This window comes from Podarcis melisellensis (genome assembly GCF_964234715.1).
Source record: "Podarcis melisellensis genome assembly, chromosome: W".
In the NCBI taxonomy this organism is placed as follows: domain Eukaryota; kingdom Metazoa; phylum Chordata; class Lepidosauria; order Squamata; family Lacertidae; genus Podarcis; species Podarcis melisellensis.
This window is the reverse complement of record NC_138535.1, coordinates 26495931-26517761: the sequence shown is the minus strand read 5'-3', so window position 1 is coordinate 26517761 and position 21831 is coordinate 26495931. Positions and strand designations below refer to the sequence as shown.

Genomic DNA, 21831 nt, shown 5'->3' with positions numbered 1-21831 from the left:
GAAGGGCTACAATCAACGCCATCTGATTGGCTAGAGCGCATCCTCATGCAAATACATTGTTCATTCATAAAATGCATCAATCGTGTATAGCATCGGGATACGGGGTCAGAAATGGCGCTTTCTTCTCGGGGTTTTGGACTTTTGTGCGGTGCTTGGTGCAACGTTGGGACGGGGCGAGGGGAGCCCTAGTGTGGTAGGGTTCCCTTGAGGTCATCGCCTCGGGCTCTACGTCTCTTACTCGGGAGTAAGACTTTGTTCATATGCCCCCCCTCCATTCCGTAACACTCTTCATATGGACTTCATGGAGTGTGCACTACTGCAGGGTCTGCTTCCAGAAACTGCAGATGTAGATATTTTGGCAGAAATGGTTTACAAATATGCACGATGGCAAGCAGGCAGACAGGAACATTTACAAAGCAACCTTGGTCCTGCCTAGCCTGGAAGCTGTTTCCAACTAGTGAAATGGAAACCTTTACAACCATCTACAAACCCCAAAGTTTGTATTTTCTTGAGCTTTCTCTAGAGAAGGGGCTGTTTTGTATATTGGAGCAGAATAGTGTATTAGCTCTCATGTTTTGTGTAAAGCAAGCCCTTGTTAAGTACCGTCAGCTGAATTGGGCTTGTGCCCAGATCTTAGCACACTAACTGATAAAACAGGTGAGGGTAACCTCTGGCTCTCCAGACGTTGCTGAGCTACAATTCTCACCATCCTGCCCATTGGCAATGCTGGCTGGGGCTGAGGAATTTCAAGGAAGCTTTCGACTTGCCCCGACCTACACCTACCTACCCACTGAACGAAGGAGCAAGAAAGCAAAAGGCAAGTTCAGCATTCCAGAGTTTTCCAAATGCCATGGCATCTCAATGGGGCTCCCTTGCCAATTGATGGTAAAGCAAGCCATTGGAGAGGCCATCATGCATGAGGACGGTTTTTCGAATGGATTTGAATCACACTTGGACTTTTTCCTAATTCAAGATAGTGCCTCACGGAAGCAGGGAGCTTTGCAGAGTCCTTTGGAGACTGTGGAAAAGATTGCGCAAGAGAGAGGCTTGGCACCAGAAGAAATTCAGAACTTGCTGAACTCGCACTCAGTGCCAAGCTTGGTAAAGAAAACATGTTTTGGCTTCTTCTCTTTCCCCTTGGCAGCAAAGTATGTCAATGGAGCTGCATTGCCCTGCCTTCTCCCTTAACAAGAACCGGGGCTGCTTCGAACTTGTGAGAAATTATCAAGAGTGAAGTTGTTCAGCATGTTCAGCAGTGTCTTTCAAGGTCTTGCAGGCACAGTGATAAGCACTAGGCTACTGAAGACTCTGATTCCCATTTCCGTAAGAACAGAGGATTCTCTTCTTTCAGCTGTGTCTTGGCTCTGTGCTCGCAAGTGTTGTAGTGACTTTCAGGTAACTTGGAAAGCATGGTAATGATGTCTTGGTTCTGAAGAATGATATTTCCCCCAGCCTGACTTAGTTATCCTGGTGATGATTCAGCTAGATGTTGTACACGCTGACCATATTCCAGAAGGGGTTGGTTGTCTTGGCCTTGCTTTGGCTTACTGAGATCTGTCTTCTCCCTATAGGTGCTCATTCTGAAATGGATAATTGTAACGTTTGACTTCATTGATCAGAAGGAAAATAGGAATGCTCTCTATGGTTTCTTCTTCCGCTTCTTACAATGTGAGAAATTGGTAAGATAAAAAGGAATGTGTTGTTTTGAAGGAACTCGCTTTTATTCTGACATTAACCCAAATCAAACAATAAAGAGTACTTTCCGACCACACAAGAGGACACCATGGGAAAAGTGGGGCCTTACAAATACCTCTCCCATTTCCTTCCTTTTCCTGTCTTGTTCCTTCCCAATGGGCGCCGGTCACAGCGCCCCCCGGGGGCACGGCATCTTCAGGCAGGCAGGCAGGCATCGGATGTCGATCCCACCCGTTCCTCCCTCCACCCCCCCAAAGACAGCCGCGCAGGCAGCTATCCGATGGAGGGAGGGGGGAATCCTGTTCTGCATAGCTATCAATTCGGGTGTGATAGTCTTATGTTTGCATACTTATGGGGAAATACAACTAATTTATTTTAGAGCTTGTATTTGTGTGTATTCATGGTATCATTTGTAGACCCAGTAGATGGCAGTGTGGTGTGGAGAGTGTTTTTGGCAGCTCCTGAAAGGATAGAGGGTGGAACGTTGACCGTTCAAAGGCACTATAAGCAAGATATATATATCTCCACATTGTCCTAGCTACGTTTCCCCATAAAGGTATCCACTCGAATACATTTGAATCAAATACATTTGGAACAACTGATTGTTACATTTAAGGAACATCCTCTTTAAAAAAAAAATAAATATTCATTTTTCAAACACATAATAAAAAACAAACACAACACAAAACAAAAACATACACAACATTAAACATATACCGACTTCCCCATACCTCCCTTTCGCTGCATCCTTATTCCACAATTCTTTAGCAACCCTTTAGTCAATTTATCTATTAGTTCCCTTTCATTAAATTTCCTTAAACTTATTAGTTACAGCTGTAATTCTCTACTTCTTACCCCTTGACATCTTAACACTCCTCAATTTTACAACAGTTTTTAAGATATAATTTAAACTTCTTCCAGTCCTCTTCCACTGTCTCTTTCCCCTGGTCTCGGATCCTGCTGGTCATTTCTGCTAGTCCCATGAAGTCTGTCACCTTTGTCTGCCATTCTTCCAGAGTAGGTAGTTCTTGCATCTTCCAATACTTTGCCAGAAGAATTCTTGCTGCTGTAGTAGCATACATGAAAAAAGTCCTATCCTTCTTTGGCACCAGTTGGCCAACCATGCCCAGGAGAAAAGCCTCAGGTTTCTTAGGAAAAGTCCACTTAAGGACCTTCTTAATTTCATTATAGATCATTTCCCAAAAGGCTTTAATCTTTGGGCAGGTCCACCAAAGGTGGTAAAAGGTACCTTCAGTCTCATTACATTTCCAGCATTTATTATTGGGCAAATGGTAAATTTTTGCAAGCTTGACTGGGGTCATGTACCACCTATAAATCATTTTCATTATGTTCTCTTTTAAGGCATTACATGCCGTGAACTTAACACCAGTGGTCCATAACTGTTCCCAGTCAGCAAACATAATGTCATGACCGATATCCTGTGCCCATTTAATCATAGCTGATTTCACCGTTTCATCCTGTGTATTCCATTTCAACAGCAAGTTATACATTCTTGACAAATTCTTAGTATTGGGTTCTAACAGTTCTGTTTCTAACTTTGACCTCTCCTTCTGAAATCCTATTTTCCTGTCCTGCTTAAATGTCTCATTTATCTGATGGTAATGTAACCAGTCTCGAACTTTGAACTTTAGTTTCTCATAACTCTGAAGTTTAAGCTTCTCACCATCTTGTTCTAGGATTTCACAGTATTTTGGCCAATTAGAATCCATATTAAGTTTTTTCACCGCCTTAGCTTCCATTGGTGACAACCACCTGGGAGTTTTACTTTCCAACAAGTCTTTATATCGAATCCAAACATTGTATAATGCTTTCCTGACAATACATTCATCTTAATAACAGCAATTCGGCCTAACAAGGAAAGTCTCAGTCTAGACCATATTTCTAAATCTTTCTTTACTTATGTCCAACACTTTTCATAATTGTCTTTAAATAAATTCACATTCTTAGATGTTAAGTTCACCCCCAGGTATTTCACTTTTTTTGTTATTTCCAACCCTGTTTCACTCTGAAATCTCTCTCTTTCTTCCATTGTTAAATTTTTTTCCAGCACTTTCGTTTTCTGTTTGTTCAGTTTAAATCCTGCTACTTGACCAAATGTCACAGCGCCCCCCGGGGGCACGGCATCTTCAGACAGGCAGGCAGCTATCGGATGTCGATCCCGCCCGTTCCTCCCTCCACCCCCCCAAAGACAGCCGCGCAGGCAGCTATCCGATGGAGGGAGGGGGGAATCCTGTTCTGCATAGCTATCAATTTGGGTGTGATAGTCTTATGTTTGCATACTTATGGGGAAATACAACTAATTTATTTTAAAGCTTGTATTTGTGTGTATTCATGGTATCATTTGTAGACCCAGTAGATGGCAGTGTGGTGTGGAGAGTGTTTTTGGCAGCTCCTGAAAGGATAGAGGGTGGAACGTTGACCGTTCAAAGGCACTATAAGCAAGATATATATATCTCCACATTGTCCTAGCTACGTTTCCCCATAAAAGTATACACTCGAATACATTTGAATCAAATACATTTGGAACAAGTGATTGTTACATTTAAGGAACATTCTCTAGGCGATGAGATTGGGGGAAAATACAAAAACCCATTCGGATACATTTGGATACATTTAGAAAAGGACAGCATTTTGAGGAAAAATACATTTGAGTCGAAAAATACATTCAGATCCATTCTTAAAGTCAATGAGAAAGATACAGCGAAAAAGGATCCATTCCCCAAGGCACCGTTGACCTTCTTGTAGGGTGTGAAGGCAGAATACGGTCTATTTGATATTGGTAGGGTCCTTCTCTGTGTGGTTTGGGGCAGATCCAAGAAGCACCAACACCACGAGGTGATTCCTCTGGAAGAGGCTGCCGAGGAATACAAGGTACCTTGAGGGGGAGAAATAGCTGTGTATTCTTCTTGGCAGGTGATCTTCTTAATTCTCAGATCCAGAGTAGGCATGGTATTCCTTGGTGGTTGTTTATTACCTTAGAAGCAGCCAAGGGGAAGCCTGAGGGCTGCTGGGATGGCTGGGAGGAGGGAGTCAAAGTCTTTCTCTCTGCCAGGGGGGCCAAGGGATCTTCCCTTGAAATACAGCAGCTTCAAAGATTTGGGTTGGGACCATGGCAGGGAGAGAAAGGGTTAACCTCATCCACATCCCCCAGCAAGGTTGCTTTGTACACATTTAGAACACTACAAATGTGAATTGCACATGTCTCCTTTGGCTAGCAGGATGCCTCCTCAATACCCTGCCAAGCAGAGAGCAGCAAGGGGTCAGCTGCAAGGGGGTGGGGACTGGGGGCTCCTTTTCCCTTCTGGGGTACCTCAGAGCCCATATAGGGTCCTTTTGTAGCTTCTCTATCGGTAGGAGAAAATAACAGAGGCCAACCAGAGAATACTGAGAAGCAAAGCAGCTAGTAAGCCAGATCTTTATTACCTGTTGCAACAGGGTGCTCACACCCCCCCACGCAGGAGGGAGGAGGAGACCCCGAACCAAGTCCTTATATAGACATTTGAAATTGCCCACCCTGGAGCCCAAGACCATCCCTCCATACATCATACATACATCATAGAAGGGGCGGCCTACAACAGACTCCTGTCTGGCAGGAAACCTGTTGATGGGTTTACCTGGCTGTTCATGGGTTTACCTGCATATTCTTTTGTGATGAGAACTACTTATGGTATTTATGTATGTGTTCTGTACTTTTCTTTCCTCCAGTAAATTACTTTGCTGTTATACTATTGCTGATATTATGGCTAAAAGGTTAAGAAAGATACTGGTAGAAGAAAGCCATAAAGATCAAGCGGGCTTTCTCCCGGGGAGACACTTGTCTGACAATACGAGGAATATAATTAACATTAGAAAAAATTACATTAGAAAAATTACAAGTGAAGGTCAACACAAAAGCAGTTTTGATATTTGTGGACGCGGAGAAAGCCTTTGACAATATTTCTTGGAGTTTTATGAAGAAAAAATTACAGGGAATGGGGGTAGGCCAAGGTTTTGAAAACGGTATAGGTGCAATTTATTCAGAACAAAAAGCCAAATTGGTTGTGAATAACGTAGTTACAGAAGAGTTTAAGATTGAGAAAGGAACACGGCAGGGGTGCCCAATCTCTCCATTGCTTTTTATATCGGTCCTGGAGGTTTTGCTAAATATGATTAGAAAGGACCAATTAGTTAAAGGCATACAAGTCGGAGCTAAACAGTACAAATTGAAAGCATTTGCGGATGATTTGGTATTGACATTACAGGAGCCAGAATCTAGTACTAAAAGAGTATTGGAATTGATTCAAGAATTTGGTCAGGTAGCAGGTTTCAAGTTGAATAAGTTGAAAACTAAGGTTTTAGAGAAAAATCTAACACCGATTGTGAGAGAGAGGTTTCAGAAAGAGACAGGATTAACATTGGTTAAGAAAGTGAAATACCTTGGGGTTAACATGACTGCTAAGAATGTGAACCTATTTAAAGATAATTATGAAAAATGTTGGACGGAAGTGAAAAAGGACTTAGAAATATGGTCAAATTTGAAGCTTTCATTGCTAGGCCGAATTGCAGCGATAAAAATGAATGTATTGCCAAGGATGTTGTTTTTGTTTCAAACATTGCAAATTTTGGACAAAATGGACTGTTTCAAGAAGTGGCAGAAAGATATTTCTAGATTTGTGTGGCAGGGCAAGAAGCCCTGAATAAAATTTAAAATATTAACTGATGCAAAAGAAAGAGGTGGATTTGCCCTGCCAGACCTCAAACTTTACTATCAATCAGCCGCATTTTGCTGGCTGAAAGAATGGCTGCTTCATGAGAACACAGACATTTTGGACTTAGAAGGTTTCAACAATGTATTTGGGTGGCATGCATATTTGTGGTATGACAAGGTCAAAGCACATAAAGCATTTAAAAACCATATTGTCAAGAAAGCTTTGTTTAACGTTTGGATAAGATACACGGATCTGCTTGAAAATAAAACCCCAAGGTGGTTGTCACCAATGGAAGCTAAGGCCTCAATATGGAGGCCAACTGGCCAAAATATTGGGAGATATTGGAACAGGAAGGAGACAGCTTAAAGCTGCAGAGTTTTGAAAAACTAAAAAACAAAGTAAGGGATTGGCTTCATTATTATCAAATAATGGAGGTTTATAATTTGGATAAGAAAATTGGGTTTCAAGTGGAGAAATCAAAATTGGAAACAGAATTGTTAGATCCTAAAACTAAGAATCTGTCAAGAATGTATAACTTGCTGTTGAAATGGAACACTCAGGATGAAACGGTGAAATCAGCTATGATTAAATGGGCTCAAGATGTTGGACATAACATTATGATGGCTGACTGGGAACAGTTATGGACCACAGGTATTAAGTTTACGGCATGCAATGCCTTAAGAGAGAATATAATGAAAATGATATACAGGTGGTACATAACACCAGTCAAGCTTGCAAAAATCTATCATTTGCCCGATAATAAATGTTGGAAATGTAAAGAGATTGAAGGTACATTCTTTCACCTTTGGTGGACGTGCCCAAGGATTAAGACCTTCTGGGAGATGATCTATAATGAAATGAAAAAGGTACTTAAATATACCTTTCAGAAGAAACCAGAGGCCTTTCTCCTGGGCATGGTCGGCCAATTGGTGCCAAAGAAGGATAGAACTTTATTATGTATGCAACAACAGCAGCAAGAATACTCATCGCAAAATACTGGAAGACACAAGATTTACCCACCCGGGAAGAATGGCAGATGAAAGTGATGGACTATATGGAACTGGCGGAGATGACTGGCAGAATCCGAGACCAAGGTGAAGAGTTGGTGGAAGAAGATTGGAAAAAAATTAAAATTTATTTACAGAAACATTGTAAGATCCAGGAATGTTAGAAGGATGTTGGAATGAAGTAATGTGGTTTTAGCAGAAACGATATAAAAGATTAGGTAAAAATTGATTTTTTAATTGGTGAAATGAGAATGTAAAATTATAGTACACTAAGATAAATTATTAGGATAAAAACCAAGCTGGAAAGGATTTGCTGAAATATTTAATTGAACTAGAATACAAAAAAGGGAGGTGTGAGGAGGTCAGGGAAACAAGTAAATGAAAGACAAGACATGGAAAGAAGGAAATGTTTTTAATTGTTTTTATTTTGCTGTATTTTGTATTTTGTGCTCTCTTTTTATTTTTTTTATTCCTTTTCTTTTCTCATTTTTGTAACTTTTTTGAAACTTTAATAAATATTATTTAATATATATATATATAGCAAGGCCACTGGACCCAAGAAGCCAGTATAATATTCATCTCCTCTTTTTGTGTCTCAATCAAAGCTGAGTTTTCCCTTTTCTTGTCAGGGAGAGATCTGTCGCCGCCTGGAGATTCGGAGGAAAGAGAGAGGGGAAATTCTGGCCTATCAAGCAGACCTGGACAAGGAAAGCAAAGACCTCCTTGGAAGTGTCCCTCTTGTTACTAGTGAGGGAACAAGCACTTCAAGAAGCAAGTCCGGACTGACTTCTCATTTCAACTTCTCCCCATTTCTCCTTTTCCCATATCGGTTTGCTATTTATTTATTATTCTGAAAATGAATCAAATGCTAGGGTGGCTACCCGCCTCCGGCAATGGCGGAGCTCCTCCGATCAGGAGGAACTTGCTCCATGGAAAGCAGGGTCTGACCACCACGGCGAAGGCGGAGACCCACTGAAATCACAAGCGGGAGAAGCTTGTGAACCTGGGATTCGGCTGGCACCCTTTGCGCCTCCCCTACTCGCGGGGAAACCCTGTTTTGGGGATCCAGAGTGACGTGGGGTGAGTGGCGCGGTGCTTCGAATTGACTGCTTCTTTCACGGAGTGAAGCCGCATTGCTGTTGCCGGAGAGCGCTGACTTTTTCCTGTGGACAATTGGACTTTAAACAACTACCCGTGAGTAGAACGGAAAATTGGATCTTTAAATACCTTAATTTGGCACCAAAGCGGGAAGGTCTTAAACAGGAAGTCCGCCTTCCGCTTTTGTAAATACATTGAAGCAAAGACGGTACAAGCTAAAGTCTTTGAAAGCTTTTGGCAAAGGATTAAATTTCCATCGGTTAAAATTACAAAACCCCCCTTGGAAGCAGGAGAAGAGGGGGGAAATTTTGGACCTAGCGAGCCTGCAGGAGAGAGTGAAAAATCAAATTACCACTGCTCTGAACCTGGAAAGAAAAGAGTTCATTAACTGCGAACAGACCATATTTGACAGCTAGCTAAATAAGAGAAAGATACTGTTTCCATTGCCCTCTTCTGCTCTTAAAAAGGAGGAAAAGTAACTGAAAATGGAAACTATTTTTATGGTTTGAGTTGTGTTTGAAAGGATTGATACAAGTGGAGACTGTTTCCCTCTAGAGGGAGCTTTTGAAACTGTTACAGGAGTGTAACTGGGGAATCGCCAGCTGCAAGATAAGGAATTGTGAGAACCAGAGATTGACCTTGGACCATTTTAAAATGTTGACAGGAGAAGCCATAGTGACTGTATTATGTAAGATAAGCTATTCGCTGGAACAGCTTCATAAGAAGACGGATGACATGACTTTTAAAATTGATAACTTGGAACAGAAAGTGATTAATTTGAGACAAAAAGTGAGCATCAACACAGAAGTAATTCAGGACTTGGTACAGGAATCTACTTGGGCAGGACAAATTGTGGAGGAGAAGGAGAAAGCTGTTGTTGTTGAACCTAAAGTAATACAAGCGGGATCCTTAGTCTTACGGAAGCAAATTGAGGACTACAAATTGAGGCCTTTTATGATTGAATCTAGAAGAAGTCAGATTTTGAGGATCGGATCCCGGCTTGGACTGAAGAAGGAAAGTTGGAAAGATCCCTCTATGCAGGGATTAACTGACATGGACTTGGGTCTGGAGGAGATTGAAGTTCTGGGGGCCTTTGGATTTGGAGGAATCCTGAAACATGTTCTGAAACACTTTATGGATCTTAGCTTCAAATATGGAAATTTGGCTGACCTGTCCAGAAGGAATAAAAGTATTGTTAGGTTGGAGTTTTCCCGAGATTTGCTCTTTAGCATTAAAGAATATGAAGAAGACCTGCAGAAGGGACCTGGAAAAGAGTTAAGAGCCTCGGACATAAGATCTCCAGGTTGATGGACTATATGGAATTGACGGAAAGGACTGGCAGAATCCGGAACCAGGGAGAGGAGATGGTGAAAGAAGATTAGAAATATTGTAAAATTAATGAGTGATAGAAAAATGGTGGAATGATATTTTATGGCCTTAGCAGAAATGTTATAAAGAGTTAAGCATATATAAGTATTTTAGTTTTAATGGAAAATAAGGTTAAAAAATATGTTATTTATAATATGATAGAAAATAGAGAAAGATGGAAAGGATTTGCTGAAACAATTAATAGAAGTGGAATACAAAAAGGGAGGTGAGAGGAGGTCGAGGAAACAAGGGAATGAAAGATAGAGTATGGAAAAGGTGTGGTGTATGTTTTTAAATTGTTTTTGTTTTGTTTTATTTAGGGTTAGGGTTAGGGATTCGGTTTTGTTTAGTTTAGTTTAATGTGTTTAGTTTAACGGGTTTAGGTTGTGTTTTGTATTGTCTATATATTGTATTGTTTTTTTCTCCTTTGTTTTTTCTCTTTTGTCTTTTTTTTCTTTTCTTTTCCTTTTTTGTAATCTTTAAAAGTAATAAATATTTTTTTTAAAAAAAACAAATGCTAGGGTGGCTACCTTCTCGTATAAATATGTTGATACGTGCTTTACCCTCATAAATTCATTTTTTGTGAACATTACCTGGCTGGGTCAACCTTGAGAAATTCAGAGGTGTGAATTTCAAAAGAATGCTGTTTTGGTCTCCATATTTTCCCAAGAATGGTGAATTAGGTAAGTTCACCTTTGAATGCAGCTAAATGGAGTTTATTTCCCATTGTTGTTTATTATGTGAAAAGCAGTCAAGGAGAAGCCTGAGGACTTGTGAGCTGAGAGGGTGGAAGCAGTTCAATTCAAATCCCAATCCTAATTGTGAGTGGAGAGGCTGAAGACTGTGGAGAAGTTGAGACAACTGCGCCAGTTCCTGGAAGAAGAAGAAGAAGAAGAAGAAGAAGAAGAAGAAGAAGAAGAAGAAGAAGAAGAAGAAGAAGAAGAAGAAGAAGAAGAAGAGCGTCTGCTGAATCATGTGGAAGAGGTGAAGAAGGAGATTGCAGGGAGAAGGGATGAGCAGCTGGCCAGACTCTGCAGGAAACTCTCCTCTCTTGAGAGGATCAGGTGCGCAGGACCAGGTGCGCAGCCTGGGAGTCATTTTGGACTCACAGCTGTCCATGGAGGCACAGGTTAATTCTGTGCCCAGGGCAGCTGTCTACCAGCTCCACCTGGTACGCAGGCTAAGACCCTCCCTGCCCGCGGACTGTCTCATCAGAGTGGTGCATGCTCTAGTTATCTCCCGCTTGGACTACTGCAACGCGCTCTACGTGGGGCTACCTTTGAAGGTGACCCGGAAACTGCAATTAATCCAGAATGCGGCAGCTAGACTGGTGACTGGGAGTGGCCGCCGGGACCACATAACACCGGTTCTGTGAGATCTGCATTGGCTCCCAGTACGTTTCTGAGCACAATTCAAAGTGTTGGTGCTGACCTTTAAAGCCCTAAACGGCCTCAGTCCTGTATACCTGAAGGAGCGTCTCCACCCCCATCGTTCAGCCCGGACACTGAGATCCAGCGCCGAGGGTCTTCTGGCGGTTCCCTCATTGTGAGAAGTAAGGTTACAGGGAACCAGGCAGAGGGCCTTCTCGGTAGTGGCACCTGCCCTGTGGAACGCCCTCCCAGCAGATGTCAAACCAATAAACAACTATTTTACTTTTAAAAGACAACTGAAGGCAGCCCTCTTTAGGGATCCCGGGTTCAGCCCCAGATCTCTGGAGCGGAAAGGCTCTTGGGCGTGAATATGAAAGGCAGCACCTGTCAGAATAGGTCATACTGAGCCAGTACAAAAAAAAAAAAAATCCTTCCAGTAGCACCTTAAAGACCAACTAAGTTAGTTCTTGGTATGAGCTTTCGTGTGCATGCACACTTCTTCAGATACCTTGCTGAAGAAGTGTGCATGCACACGAAAGCTCATACCAAGAACTAACTTAGTTGGTCTTTAAGGTGCTACTGGAAGGAATTTTTTTGTTTTGACTATGGCAGACCAACACAGCTACCTATCTGTAACTGAGCCAGTACAGATGAACATGACTATTGGTTCGCTTCCTCGGCATCCCAGAACTGTGAAGGTTGCCTCAACTGTTGAGCAACACAGCTAAGGAAGAAGGAGTGGAGTGTCTCTGGGGGGAGCATAGCTCCCATTCCCTTCCAAACACACAGACAGGACAGTGTGGTGGCACCCAGGGAATAGTTGCAGCAGCCGGATGGCTGGCTGAAACACACACCATTGCACTCTTTTTGAATGGGATTCAATCTGAATCAGCCAGTTAGTGAACTTGGTGCTCCTGTGCAACAAACCCACTACAAAACTGCTCTTCCCCGCACACTTCCAGGTCCCTCCAGCTGGGCTTTTGGAGTGTGAAGGGTTTTTCTCACTCCAGAGCAGTTTGTGTTTAAGCTGAAGGTCACCAGGAAAGCAAGGGAGACTTAAAAAAATTGTTAATATAATAAGGTTTTAATAACTCTAATAATGACTAACTGTGGAAATGACTGGAAAAAGAAAAAAAAAAAACGGAAAATCAAGGCTTTCGACTCTTAGTTTCCTGGAAGAAGATGAAAAGACTCCCCTGGACTAGAAGAGACATCTCATTAACAACTGGAGAAATGCCAAAGAACTTTGGATATCTGCTTGGGAAGTTTCTGATGCAGTATTAATTTAACAAGGAGCCAGGAGTGAAACCGAAAGTAGACTGACCAGCTAGCTGAATCCAATTATATTGCTATGGGGTGGGGGGAAGCCTCTAACATTTTACTTTTTGATACTTGTACTTCCAGGGTGAATTGAATGGTTGGGGGTGGGGTGGAGGAGAGGCAGAAAGAAGAGCTAACTTGTCCCTGGCTGGGGGCGCAATCTGGACAGTTCTGCCGGGGCGCAAGATCACCTAACTACTGCTCTGCGCCTCTGGAGCAGGGGTGGATGGTGCTCATTGGGACTGGGAGGGTGGAAGGCAAGGAGGCCAACAGTAGGTGGCGCCAGAGCCAAGGAGTGGCAGAGCAAATGTGTTCTGTATCTGAGATGGAGTGGGAAGGGGCTGGCGGCCACCGCAGCCATCCCCTGTCTGCCCTCATGGAGCGGCCAGAATCCACTGGACAAATGCTCATCTTGCCAGAGTCTGGGTCTTCTGCTGTTGCTCTCTCAGAAACCGTGCCCAGGTGGGATGCTTCGTTTTTCGTAGCTGCTTCATCCCCGAGGAAGTTGGAGGTGATGCAACTCCTGCATCTCTGACGTGGGAAGTTTGGGAGGTATTTCAAATTCCCCCCTTCTCCCTTGGCTCCCTGGAAAGAAGGCATCTTTACATTTTGAGCGCATTTCACAGGCCAGGAGCCCTTCCCAGCCCAAAGGCGTTCCCCTGAGATTCAGCTTCCGGGCTATGGCTAACCAGGTTAGGAGCAGGAATATTGGGAGCGGGAAGGAACTGATGTCATCTGCCAGAGCAGCTGGCTAATTGAAGGGAATGAGGTGATAACAAGGCTTTCAAATCTGAACTCTTGTTTGCGGCTGATTAGGAAAGAGGGAGGTGGAGAACAAGGGCAATCGGAAGCAGACTCTGGGTAGCTGGTTCCTTCTCTTTGTTCGGGTTCCTACGTCACACCTGCAGTTTAAATGGCAACACTCCTTTGCAAGATTGGCCGCCTTTTTAATTCTTTGTTATGGAAAATCAATAAAATGATAAGTTGCCCCTGCCAAAGGGTTGCATGACATCTGGCTGAAGACTTTTGGTGCTAAACGCTGAAGCTATGCTGGGGTGTGTGGGTGTGGGTGTGTCCATCCGTCCATGTGGCCGCTGTGTATTCAACATTCCACCCCCTCCAAAGCATCCTAAGAACCTTACTTTTCCTTTCACAGTGCTACGATTCCCAGCACCCTTAACAAACCATTGTTCCCAGGACGTTTTGGGTGTGGGTGGGAGGAGATGTGCTTTACGTGTGCGGTGTGCAGGCATCTCCCAGCACATCTGTGTGGGGATTCAAGACTGACTCTTATGCTTTTCTTCCTTAGACCAGCTTGACGTTGAACAAGAGGTTCTCTGGGTTGAGGAACACACGCCATTTCACAGCGAAGCAGAACACGGGCCGAATGGTCACTCTGCCATTGCATTTGGTGAAATCAGACTGGCTTTGCAAAGGAGCTTGCCCCTGAAGCCAGTTGGTTGCCTGCCTCTGGCTGGCTGGCGGCCTGGCATCACCAAAACACAAAGAGACAGCCCCATGCAACCTCACACCCAAAGATTTCTGCCCATGCTTCAGACATGCAGCCCTAAGAGCAGCTCTGACTCCCACTCTAGGCCCCTCTGCCCCAGTCTTCCTCCTGATGTAGGCTACAGGATCTGGGAAGTCTGATCCAGCTTTGAGGTGTGGTTCCATATGGCCGTTAGTACTGTTGTGTTTTTGCCAGAGAGCCACGTGGTAAGGAAGATCTCCAAGCACGCTTCCTAGGGGGTCCTCTTTAATCCTCAGATGGGCCCACAAAGGCATGATCCAGCACCCTCATGCCACAGCTGCCTCTGGAGTGACCCTCCCTCCGGTAAGAGGTGTGCCTCACAGCTGAGTGCCTGGTTGTTTGTGTAGGGCGGGGGCAGGGAATCTTGTGGGCTCCCAGATATTGCCAGATCCAATGGCCTTCTGCCTCAGGCAGCATGGCTGACGGTCAGGGGTGATGGAATCCAACAACATCTAGAGGGCCACACAATTCCCCACCCCTGGTCTAGTGAATTTGAGGTTCTTGGTTTCTCTCCCTCTGCCCCCTTTTGCCTGGAAAAGCACTTTGGCAGATTCCTTTGGAGGATTTGGGTGTGACAAGCTGTAGCAGCGCACTGAATAAAACAACTCTGAGAAGCTGAAACACCGGGCTGTTTTCTTTTCTAATAAAAATATTCACTGTGCAGTTCACAGGCACAAAACACAATGTTGATATTGTCCAGGAAATGGGTTTTCAGTTGGAGGGCATGGGTTGTGTGAGAGCATATTGTGCGGGATAACCAGTCTCATATAACCAACATGCTTCAGTCTAATTAGTGCATGAAGGGGTTAACACCATAGAGTAAGCTGTCCTGCCATCTTAGCCATGTCTCTTCCCCTTACCTTGGGAGTGAGTTCTGATCTATTCTGGTATTCACTTCTTCAGCGTTTAATTTTATGAAATAAATAAATAATTTTAAATAAATAAATAAATAAATAAATAAATAAATAAATAAATAAATAGGAAGATGTAAAACCACAACCTCCGAAATCAAAGCTACTGTCCCGCCAGACGGATGTTTTTGCCTGGAGGGGGGCCGTATTCTGCAATGTGCTATCGATGCAATAATAGTGCAGCTTTCTAATGGACTGTCCACGCAAACATCATTCTGCTTTCTCAGTTGCTCTGCAATGCTTCACCAGTGTTACCACATCATGGCCCCCTGGGGATCTTGCCAGCTCTTCAGCCCTGACTGGCCGAAGATGCCCATCTCTCATCCATGCAGCTCCACAGCGTGCCTGGATGATGACTCAGATGGAGCTGGACACACCATTCCTGAAGGATGCAATAATCTTGCAATTGTGGTGGACCAACTACATGCCAACAGGATGTCGGACTGAATGGGCCTTGGCCTGAGCCAGCAAGGCTCTTCAAATGCGCTTATGTTCCCCTGACTTTGGGGACGCCTTGCAGGAGTCTCACCCGTCTCATGGCTATTCTTCTAGTGTGGACCAGTTCGACAAGCTCTCCCCCGAAAGCAGGTGCACCATCCAGAACATGCTGGCGCTGTACCTGAAGAAGAAAGCGAACACAGACCAGGAGGCAGGGACTTCTAGGGGAAGCGAGGCCTTCATGCGGGAAGCCTTGACTCCTCACGTGCTCCCCGGGATCAGCTTCGACCCCACCACCCAGTCTTCTGCTGGTGTCACTCTTCCACCTGGCCCAGAACAGGAGGCTCCTTCCCAACATGCAGAATGCCTTGCACGTGATCGATGGGCCTGTGCTCACTGTGACATAGGCAGGGCCGGATTTATGTATAGGCTAAGTAGGCAGAAGCCATGGGCCTCTAGATCTAGGGGGCCTCGCTAGCCTGCCTGCTCCCCAGCGCCGCAGACAGTCTTCCCTCTCCCCAAATTGCAAACCCAAGACTTCATGCAGGGCATTTCTCCCCCATTTCAATGACATTTTGCTTCAAAAGGAAAGGTGGACTTGGAGAAGGCAAGCAAAATGCGAGGGAGATAGTGAAAGATACAGGAAATTGAATGCAGATTTCCAAAAAATAGCAAGGAGAGACAGGAGGGCCTTCTTAAACGAGCAATGCAAAGAAATAGAGGAAAACAACAGAATGGGAAGAACCAGAGATCTGTTCAAGAAAACTGGAGCTATGAAAGGAACATTTCATACAAAGAGTACCATAATAAAGGACAAAGGTGGAAAGACCCTCACAGAAGCAGAAGACGTCAAGAAGAGGTGGCAAGAATACACAGAGGAATTATACCAGAAAGATATGGATGTCTCATACACCCCAGGTAGTGTGGTTGCTGACCTTGAGCCTGACATCCTGGAGAGCAAAGTCAAATGGGCCTTAGAAAGCACTGCTAATAACAAGGCCAGTGGAAGTGATGGTATTCCAGCTGAACTATTAAATTTTGTTAAAGATGATGCTGTTAAGGTGCTACACGCAATATGCCAGCAAGTTTGGAAAACTCAGCAGTGGCCAGAGGATTGGAGAAGACCAGTCTACCTCCTTTAGAGGAAAAGGCCTTGAGGGGAGGACCTCTTGCCTCCACAATCCTTCCTAAACATGCATAAGCTGAGAGGCAATTGTCCGGCAAATGTGGTGCTGTGGGGAGGCAGGAACATTTTCCTGCAGTTAAGTATTTTCTAAGTTCCTTTCCCGAAACTTCCCCAAACGGTTCTGAAGCCTGTTACAGGAAAGTCCGAGGGCTCTCTTGGACAAATGAAGACACCGACCAGAGCAATTCAGAGCAAAACAGCAGCCAGTAGGCTCGGTCTTTATTCAAGAAAAGACTGTCGCGACAGGACTCCCACCGCCCACGAGGTGAAGCAAGATGGAAGCCCCGAACAAAGGGAGACCCTAACTTTTATTAGTTGCTAATCCCCTATGCTACACCCCCAGAATTACATCACATTTACATCATGATTACATTAATATTAGGAGGAGTCGAGGAGGGGCTACACAGGTAATCTGAGTGACCTGACACCTGGTCGGAGCCTCCTCTCCCCTCCCCATATGAGTTATTTACAAGAACAAAAGAGAAGGGCGAAGTTTCCTGCCCCCTGAGGGGAATCCGGTCAGAGTCCTTTTGTGCGAGTCCGCATGGAATACACTAAAGGGTGCAGTTTATTGTGTCCTTGATAGCCTTCTGTCTGAGCCCATCATGATGGCTATCAAGGTAGTCACGTCCGCTGAGAAGGGCCGCTGACTACGTGACCGCTCGGTCAAGGGATTATGGCTGCCCCACATCAGGTCACCCCCCTTTGATAGTCCTTGTAATATGTAGCAAAATAAAAGTGGTCCGGTGAAAATCCGATGTACGGCTGATTTTTGGTGAATTTATAAAGAATATTGTCCTTGAAGTTCAAAGTACTTTCGCCTTTCGGAAGTTACTTGCTACATTTTGATTACATCAGTCACGGTCAATTAAACTCGGAAACATTGTATCGAGAGCTGTCAAAAGGTGAGGAAAAGGCGCTTGCAGCCTGCAGTACCAGCGTGGCCGCCGCAAGGGGCGCTGTTCGGCAATGTTGATTGGCTGAGGCGGCCGCCGTTTGACCTAAAGTTCAGGCGGCCGGTCTACTCACAATAAAGATAGGGCGATGCGGAGCGCTGTAGAGAAGAGCTGTCAGACTAGCGCTTCCTTATTTACGGAAGGCTGTTAAGAGATGGCCCTCTAAAGGGACATCTCTGGGGTCAGGGAGGGGAGCTGCGTGCATGTGTGAGTGTGGTGCTTGTGCGTTACACGTGTTAATGGAGGGGGGGGGTGATTTCCGGCGACAAGCCTCTCTAACCTCAGAAGTCTTTTCCTCTCTCGGGAATTCTGGGATTCGAGGATAACTTCATGGAGAAGGAAAGAAACCTGCAGAATCAGCAAATGGGGAGCCTCCACCCCCACCGCTGCCACCAAGCAGGCTGTAAGTTGCCTTAGAGGTGTACTGTGCCCTCCCGCCTCCTTGCTTTGAAGGACTACTTGAGTTGTGTTCTCATCTCCCTGAGGCGTATCCGTGACAAGGAGAGCATGAGCAAGAAGCAACCCCAATGACCCACACTATGCGCCAGCTCTTTGTGCCTTCCACACATCCGCAGTCCGGACAGAGAGAGGGACTCATCCAGCACGTCCTCGCCAAGAGAGAGAAGGAATATGTCAACACCCAGAATTTCAGCTCAGATCATGCCAAAGTGCAAAGACCAGTGGAACCACCACAGCATAAGAGGCCTGAGAGAGGCTTCCGGGACACGGCTGCTGCTGCTGCTGCTTGCGTGAGTGTTGGGAGGACCGCTCCCTCTCCTGCCAACTCCATCCGGCCTAGGGGGCGGGGCCTGCACTACCACTACAGTTTAGAGCAGCTACCAGCAGCAATGGACACAATGGTTTTAAATGTTTTAATCGCTTTTAATTTGCAGCACTTTAAATGGTGGTTGTTTTTTTTATATAATATTATATTATTTCATTACTTTATTTTTGCTTGGGGTGGGATAAGCATTTAGTCAGGGCTATTGTTTCTTGCTTTGTTTTGTTTTGTTCTGTTCTGTTTTGTTTTATTATTATTATTATTCTGTTAAATTATTATATAGTTTGTATTTTGCCTTTTAAGGGGAAGGGTCATGGCTGCCTGGGAGTGGGCCTCAGCCAATAGATTGGGTGGGGCAGGTTCCACAGGGGGAGATGTATTGGGACACCCGATCTCAGTGATCACGGGCAGGAGGAGGAATTATGCTAAGACCAGACCATGTCATTACCGAGGAGGCAGGTTTAGTCGTTGTTTGAGGACTATCCCTGCCTCCAGGTCTGGTCCTGACCGGAAGGATACAGTAATCAGCAAGGGAAACCCACATGACCTGAAGGTGTTGCTGTGCAATGCCAGGTCAATGATGAATAAAACCACTGCCATCCACGACCTGATTGTGGATGGAGGATTTGATCTGGCATGTGTGACAGAGACCTGGTTGGATGAAGCAGATGGGCCTGTCCTTGCCGCTGCTTGCCCACCAGGTTTCTCTTACGCACAGCAACCCAGGTCATGTGGGCGGGGGGGGGGGGGGGGTTGCAGTGATTTTTAGGAAGTCATTAGTCTGCACCAGGCGTCCTATTGGGAAGACCCAGTTTTCTGAGTGCATGTTCTGGAAGTTGGGCAATAGGGGCAGTACAGGATTCCTACTGGTGTACCGACCTCCCCGCTGCACCAAGGATTCCCTGCCCGAGCTACTTCAGGTCGTGGCGGATATGCTCCTGGAGACACCTAGCTTGGTTGTCCTGGGGGATTTTAACATCCATGCCGACACGACCTTACAAGGGGCCGCTCGGGACTTCGTGGAAAGCATGGCCTCCATGGGGCTGTCCCTGAATAAGTCTGGCCCAACTCATAGCCACGGACATGCCTTAGACTTGGTGTTTACCTCTACGGATGTTGGTGATCTGACATTAACTAAAAGCGAAACAAAAGAAGTGCCATGGTCAGATCACTTCCTGGTGCAACTGGACTTCTCCGCAACCCTTCCCCTACGCAGGGAGGTGGGACCGATTCGGATGGTCCGCCCCCGCCACTTAAGGGATCCAATTGGCTTCCAGAGAGTGGTAGGGGATGCTTTATCCCAAGTTGATGGCCTTTCAGCTGATTCCCTGGTGGCACGCTGGAATGCGGAGTTAACCAGGGCTATTGACTGTCTGGCTCCGAAGCACCCTCTCCGATTGCATGGAGCCCGGACAGCCCCGTGGTTTTCCCCGGAGCTGAGGGTGATGAAACAATCGTTGAGACGGCTAGAGCGCCGGTGGCGGAAAACTCATTCTGAATCAGACCGGACACGGGTTAGAGCTCAACGTCGAGCCTACCAAGTGGCAATGGCGACGGCGAAGAGGGCCTTCTTCGCCGCCTCCATTGCATCTGCAGAAAACAGCAGCAGGAGACTTTTTCAGGTGGTTCGCAATCTATCAGAACCACCTGTACCACCGGGGCCTGGTAGGGACCCCAAGACCTCCTGCAATGCTTTTGCAAAGTTTTTTGCGAATAAAATCGCTCAGATTCAGAAGGAGCTAGACTCCACCGTGGGAGCAGGGCCAGGGCGGGAGAGTGCTAGAGTTCTGTCTGGTCCTGTTACATGGGATCAATTCCAATCTGTTACCTCCGAGGATGTGGACAGGCTGCTTGGACGAGTGAAACCGACCACCTGTCTCCCTGATCCTTGCCCATCCTGGCTGATAAAAGCGAGCCGGGAAGGGCTGGGCGATGGGCTCTGCGGGGTGGTGAATGGCCAACTATCGCCCAGTCTCAAATCTGCCATTCTTGGGCAAGGTGATTGAGCGGGTGGTTGCTGAACAACTCCAAGCACGCCTGGAGGAAACGGACCATTTGGATCCCTTCCAATCGGGATTCAGGCCTCACCATGGGACTGAAACTGCCTTGGTCGCGCTGGTTGATGATCTCCGGCGGGCTAGGGACAAAGGTGAGAGCTGTTTCCTAGTTCTGCTGGATCTCTCAGCGGCCTTTGACACCATCGACCATAACATCCTTCTGGACCGTCTAGAGGGGCTGGGAGCTGGGGGCACTGTCATACCGTGGTTCCGCTCCTTCCTCCTGGGCCGTGTTCAGAAGGTGGTGGTGGGGGGTGAGTGTTCAGACCCCTGGGCTCTCACTTGTGGGGTGCCTCAGGGTTCTGTCCTCTCCCCCATGCTTTTTAATATCTATATGAAGCCGCTGGGAGAGATCATCAGGGGGTTTGGACTGGGTGTTCATCAGTATGCAGATGACACCCAGCTCTACCTCTCCTTTAAATCAGAACCAGTGAAGGCGGTGAAGGTCCTGTGTGAGTGCCTGGAGGCGGTTGGAGGTTGGATGGCGGCTAACAGATTGAGGTTGAATCCTGACAAGACAGAAGTACTGTTTTGGGGGGACAGGAGGCGGGCAGGTGTGGAGGATTCCCTGGTCCTGAATGGGGTAACTGTGCCCCTGAAGGACCAGGTGCGAAGCCTGGGAGTCATTTTGGACTCACAGCTGTCCATGGAGGCGCAGATTAACTCTGTGTCCAGGGCAGCTGTCTACCAGCTCCAACTGGTACGCAGGCTAAGACCCTCCCTGCCCGCGGACTGTCTCATCAGAGTGGTGCATGCTCTAGTTATCTCCCGCTTGGACTACTGCAACGCGCTCTACGTGGGGCTACCTTTGAAGGTGACCCGGAAACTGCAATTAATCCAGAATGCGGCAGCTAGACTGGTGACTGGGAGTGGCCACCGGGACCACATAACACCGATTCTGAGAGATCTGCATTGGCTCCCAGTACGTTTCCGAGCACGATTCAAAGTGTTGGTGCTGACCTTTAAAGCCCTAAACGGCCTCGGTCCTGTATACCTGAAGGAGCGTCTCCACCCCCATCGTTCAGCCCGGACACTGAGATCCAGCGCCGAGGGCCTTCTGGCGGTTCCCTCATTGCGAGAAGTGAGGCTACAGGGAACCAGACAGAGGGCCTTCTCGGTAGTGGCGCCCGCCCTGTGGAACGCCCTCCCATCAGATGTCAAAGAGATAAAGAATTACCTGACGTTCAGAAGACATCTTAAGGCAGCCCTGTTCAGGGAAGTTTTTAATATGTAATGCTGTACTGTTTTTAACACTGATTGGGAGCCGCCCAGAGTGGCTGGGGAAACTCAGCCAGATGGGCGGGGTATAAATAATAAATTATTATTATTATTATTATTATTATTATTATTATTATTATAACCTGTATCAGAGTTGGGGCTGGAGAAAGCGACATCTACATGACA

The 21831-nt window shown here is 45.9% G+C and overlaps 1 pseudogene across 1 annotated transcript in view; it reads left to right on the top strand.

The window, feature by feature from the left end:
• The window catches only part of LOC309361278, a 162126-nt pseudogene that overhangs the window by 30683 nt on the left and 109612 nt on the right, over positions 1–21831 (top strand). Inside the window, exons 2-3 of the transcript in view lie at positions 17875–17992; positions 18075–18269. The product of the transcript in view is annotated as an uncharacterized misc_RNA (transcript). The remainder of the gene's footprint in view (positions 1–17874; positions 17993–18074; positions 18270–21831) is intronic.